Here is a 6,000-nt window from a genome sequence, read left to right as displayed (position 1 = left end):
CAGATAATGGGTGGATGATGGCAGCACCACTGAAGATCACTGGCCAATTTGCTGGTTTTAGGGGAGAAGATGAATTCATTTGGGGGTATAGTGTGTTTGGGAGAGATGAGGGAGATGTGTGTGCAGGACACTCGTGGACTAAATACCTAGAGTGGCTGGCATTGCTCTGCCGCGTCTGGATCCAATTCCAGCCGTACTACTGTAAGAGACTGCTGCAGTCTCTGCAACATGGTTCATGGTATCTCCAGGACCTCCCTGACCTCTGGGCCGCGAGGGTCCCACTCACTCTAGTGCACAGACGCTCTGAGAAAGTGGATCCTGAGGACAGAAAGACCCCAGAGAAAGTGACCCAGAGGAGGGCAGCAGGGGTGTGAACAGTCAAGGGTCAAGGGTCAGGAGTTAAGGGCCAAGGAGACCGAAAGTGCAGCTGACTCCAGGGCAGAGGAATTGCAGCAGCTGCTCTGACCATTCATAAAAAATACCTCCCTCCGGTTCAATTGCTTAAAAGGAATAACCAAATTCCAATCCTAGGAAAAGTCTAGATAGACGGGTGCTTCTCAGACATTAGTATGCAGGAGAATCCAGAGGACCTGTTAAAACAGAAATCAGAGTGACGCCTGGGTGACTCATTTGGTTAAGTCTCTGCCCCTCCCCTCTGACCCGCTCACACTCTCTCTCTCTCAAAAATAAATGTTAAAAAGGGGGCGCCTGGGTGACTCGGTCATTTCAGTTTCCGACTTCTGGCTTCTGGCTCAGGTCATGATCTTGTGGTCCATGAGTTCAAGCCCCACGTCGGGCTCTGCAACCGACAGCTCAGAGCCTGGAGCCTAGTTGGAATTCTGTGTCTCCCTGTTTCTCTGCCCCACCCCTACTTGCACTCAGTCTCTCTCTCTCTCTCTCAAAACTAAATAAACATTTTTAAAAAATTTAAAAAAAGAGATTAGAAGGGGCACCTGGGTGGCTCAGCCAGTTGGGCATCTGACTTTTGCTCAGGTCATGGTCTCACTGTTTGTGAGTTCAAGCCCCGCGTCAGGCTCTGTGCTGACAGCCTGGAGCCTGCTTCCAATTCTGCGCCCCCCCCCCCCCGCCACACCCCACACACCTCCCCCACCCCTCCCGCACTCACTCTCTCTCTCTCTCTCTCTCAAAAATAAATGAATATTAAAAAATTAAAAAAAGAGAGATTAGGAAAACACATACACATACACAAACAGAGGCACACATGTGGACCCACCACCAGAGGTTGATTCTGTAGGTCCAAGGAGGCGCCCAGGAATCTGCATTATTAACAAGTTCCCAGGTGATGCCAGTGCTGCCTGTAGTCACACTTGAGTAGCACTGGGCTAGATTTCTTACTAACTCAGTGTGTGATTGAGATTTGAAGTGGTTCTGAAAATGTTTCTCTTCATTTCTCCTCACTGCCTAGGGAAGCCCCAGGCAGACCAGCCAGGGGATATTTGAGTTTTAGCTGGCCAAGACAAAGCTTTGTGTGTCAGAAATATCCTTATTCCATGCGTTTGTGTGTGTGTGTGTAAACGTGAGCTTGCCAAAAATGAGTGGAGCTGACCAAAGGGGTAGACTGAACCCCAGTAGCCCCAGCATTTCCTAGAGAGTCATCTGTTAATTGTGGCTTCCCGAGGACAAATGTGGACACGACATCCCATGGAATTCACTAGATCTGTGACCCGATCCCCAGCCAAAACTTTTCAACCTTGCCCAAAACACTTTGAGATTGTCAGGAATCATTCTAGCACATTCCCTGTGAAGGCAGAAAAGAACCACCACCGTTTTGAGATAAAACTGGGATTGGAGTCGAGTGGTATAAGGTCGGAGAAACAGAACTTCTCTGAAGATGGTAAAGGGAGGAGGCGGAGGGAGAACCTGTCTCCATGAGAGGACCAAAGCTTTGCCTCTTCATGGAGAGGAGACCACTCCATGCAGCAAGCACTAAGTGGAGACACAAGCGTGTAATTTCTGAAGTCTGACTGCTGGATTATCCAAACAGCATTTGCCTGATTCGCTGCTTCATTCCAGGAAGCCTCACTTACTGGTTATACCTATGTTCTCCTTCCTCTTACGTTGTTTCCATGCTCTGTACCGTGAAGCACCATGGCCCCAGGACTCACCTGACTAGACCAGGCAGACACCTGTCTTAGGGGCAGTTAACGTGTGAACTCCGTAATGGCCTATACTGCCCGATGACTAACCAAACCCCTTAGATCTGTCTCTCAGGAGCTTGAACTCAAACACCAGGACATAGCAGCTGGTATAAGGAAGGAAAGAGAGGAAGGAGAAACCACAGTAACGCAGAGAAGGCTGTGGGAAGCTAGGCTTGTGGTAGCTCAAGTCGAGTCAGGGGGAAGAGAGTAGGGGGTATTTAGTCCCAGCTGGAGTCCGTGAGGCACATCGGAGTCCCCATTGTGGCAGAGCCCTGGAGTTGGGGGACACAGAGCTCTACCACAGAGGGGCCAGCGGGAGCCACTCAGGTTAACATTCCAACACCTGTCCGACCACAAGGCCTGCCTGCACCGCTGTTCCCCCACAAACTCTGAAACATCCCCTCACCCTGAGGAAGCCAAGAGTGAAGGAGGAAAGACTCCTAGCACTTAGAGAGCAGAGGGCAAAGATGTCAGACATCACGAATACAAGGTGCTCTGGCCCAGAGATGGAGGGTTCCTCTACCTGCTCACATCCAAGTATCCCTCATACCTACCTCAAGGGATCCTGGGGAACCCTAGGTAAGACGAGATTTAGGGGCGCCTGGGTGGCGCAGTCGGTTAAGCGTCCGACTTCAGCCAGGTCACGATCTCGCGGTCCGTGAGTTCGAGCCCCGCGTCGGGCTCTGGGCTGATGGCTCAGAGCCTGGAGCCTGTTTCCGATTCTGTGTCTCCCTCTCTCTCTGCCCCTCCCCCGTTTATGCTCTGTCTCTCTCTGTCCCAAAAATAAATAAACGTTGAAAAAAAATTTTTTTTTAAAAAGACGAGATTTAGAAAAGTTATAAATTAACGGTAACTCATTAATATCGACATCTCACCATTATCTCAAATATAACAAATCCAACAGGCCATAAACTCCTCAGTCACAGACACGATTTCTTAGTCGTATCCTTATTTCTAGTAACCAATGAGCTGGGCACTAAAGATATACCAAAACCGTAGCGTGAAACGTCAGAAACAACCCTGCAGCCACCCTACCCCTACCAGCCCGGACAGCCTCTCCTCCGTAATCATCCGGTATTTTAGCCACTGTTGGTTCTTCTCTCTCCTGCACCTCTCACCCCAGATCTGTCTCTAAATCCCACCATTTCTTCCTTCTAAATGTCTCCTTCTGTCCCTCTCTCCCCCATCCCTGTTATCTTCATCCTGGGCTAGTTCTGAGCGCTCCTCCTGTGCACGGCCTCCTGGAAAACTCTGTGGCCCTGTCAGCCATGCCTTGCTCTCTAGATATTCCTGCGGTGCCTGCCATTCTCTGAAGGCAAAGGCCCATTTCTGGTCATCGTGTCCCCCGCTCCTGCTCTCTGGTACTTGGCATTTTGGTACTTGACATGGTCATGGCGATTGTTCAGAGTGGTGGGCAGGTTAGTGAGAACGAGTGAGAGAGAGAGAGAGAGAGAGAGAGAGAACGCTGGGTCATGGAATGGAGGTGGGGAGATAGCTGATGGGCAGGGAATCTATCTGGCCCAAAGTTCCCAGGAATATTTGAATCACTGAGGCCCGGTTCTTTTTCCTTCTAGGCTCTCTGGGGACAATGTCAGAACCATCTTGAACCGATTATCGTGATCAAAACCCAGGGGAACTCTGATTACCTGGCCAGAGGATGTTCTAAGCTGAGACTTCCTTGTAGTGAGAGGGCAGCATTGGGTAGACTTCACAACATTGCCTAATTGGGTCTATGGGATTGAAGTCTAAATTCTGAGCCTCTCACCAAACTTTAAATTGCTTCTGGGATAGGGCCTGGCCCCAAAGCAACCCAGAATTAATTCCTCAGAGAGTCATCATGGGGCCCCCTGGAGAAAGTGTGGAGCCCAGAGAAGAGGATATTGGGTCTAGTAGCTGCATGGCTCACCAACTCACCCTGGGGTGCAGCCTTGCCTGGGCTGAGGTTCCTGGCCGAGCCTCATCCTCGACAGTTAACCTTTGTCTCGTTGTCTTACTAAGCCCCAAGGTCCGGCAAAGGCACCGTGAGTAGCTGTAGCTTCTATGGGCTTTGACCTGTGGCTGTACTTTGGACCCCTCTATACCTAGGGTCATTTAGAGACACCAGGAAGTCAGACAATAGTTAAAGAGTATGTGCCCATGTTACAAATGTGCATCTACCTGTTGCTGGAGCAGCTCTGAGTTAAGGCCTGTATGGCCTGCTTGGTTATGGCTTGGTAGGATCCAGATGGACAGATGACAACAGAAACAGTCATTTCGCCTTGCTCCTGTAAACTGGCAGCCTCCCCCCTCCAGTGGCTTCCCTTCCTGTGAGCGACAGGCCCAGCCTAGATGTCACCCCATGCTGGGTAAGTTCCAGGCGGTGTTCATGGCCAGCTCTTCACCAGTTGGGAGGGAAGAAAAGAGGCTGAAAAGAGAGTGCAGGGTGAGGCAGGGAGGGAAAAACTGGGCTGGGGGACAAGACAATTATTTCTAAAGCTCTGAAGGCTGCTGCTATGACAAGGGAGCAGGTCTGTTTTGCATGAGCCCAGAGGAGTCTTTGGGCCCGTGGAGGAAGGAAGAAGTTAGAAAAAAAGCAATCAACAATATATTGATATATATTGACAATAATATGGGAGGATGCGAGCCCCCATGTTGTTCAAATGTTCTGCAGAGGCAGAGAAATTACTTCCTGAGGAGAGGATCACTGTAACAGGTGGGTTAGGGAAGGAGACTGGATTGGTTTAATATCTGAAGGTTCTGCCAAGTTTCAAATTCTGCACTTCCTGGTCCTAAAAGAGCTTTTCTCTAAAAATGATTCTCTCTCTCTTCATTCCACATATCCCGAGATAACCTCTTTTGGGCACTGTATCATTACCAATTAGAAGAAAGTACCCTTTCTTTGGGGCCATGTGCAAGTCACAAACCTCTCTCCAGACCTCAGTTTCCCCACCTTAAAAAAAATTTTTTTTAATATCCGTTTATTTTTGAGAGAGAGCCAGAGTGTGAGAGGAGGAGGGGCAGAGAGAGAGACACACACAGAATCCGAAGCAGGCTCCAGGCTTTGAACTGTCAGCACAGAGCCTGACGCAAGGCTTGAACTCACAAACTGTGAGTCGGGCGCTTAACTGACTGAGCCCCTCAGGCACCCCTCCCCACCTTTAGAGGTCAGTGATTCCCAAGACTGGTGTGGATCAGAAATATATGAGAAACATTTATGTAAAAACTATGCAAACAAAAAATCGATCTCCAAGATCATCTGCAAATGTAGGACTCAGCAATCTGTATTTTTAACCAGCAGTCAGGTCACTCCATGCTGTTTTAGGCACTCTGCTACAGGGCCTGATCACATCTGGTGTTCCTAATCTCTTTGGCAGAAAAATTGTGATGATCTACAGTGTGGCACTGAATATTCTGGCAAGCTGAGTAGATTTACATGTGATGATGTCTCCAAAGCATCTCAATGGCACTGGTTGGCACATGACTCAAGACCCCACTCAACCTAGGCTGGGGGTGTGTATTATGAATGGGCTCTGACTGTCAGCTATGATTATATTCCTTGGGCCCAAGGTCCAGAGCCACGGAGGTGCAGACAGGTGAGCTGTGGTTACGGGAGATTTTGGTGAGTGCTCCATGTTATAGGTTCCAGAAATTCAATTGGGTCAGATTATTCAGAGAAGAGGGCCAGGATGAGATAAATTGATTCATACCAACTAAACTCAAAAGATACTGAAGTGTAAACCACATACTGTATAAGAAATAAAACGGTTACAAATATAAGTAACTTCATGTTTGCAAGCCAGCACATTCTCTTCCTATAAAACTGTTTGTATTGGGAGTCCAATTATATTAGAAATTTACTGGG

This window comes from Leopardus geoffroyi, chromosome D4, assembly GCF_018350155.1.
Source record: "Leopardus geoffroyi isolate Oge1 chromosome D4, O.geoffroyi_Oge1_pat1.0, whole genome shotgun sequence".
Taxonomy (NCBI): Eukaryota; Metazoa; Chordata; class Mammalia; order Carnivora; family Felidae; genus Leopardus; species Leopardus geoffroyi.
Note: the sequence above shows the minus strand (reverse complement) of the source record.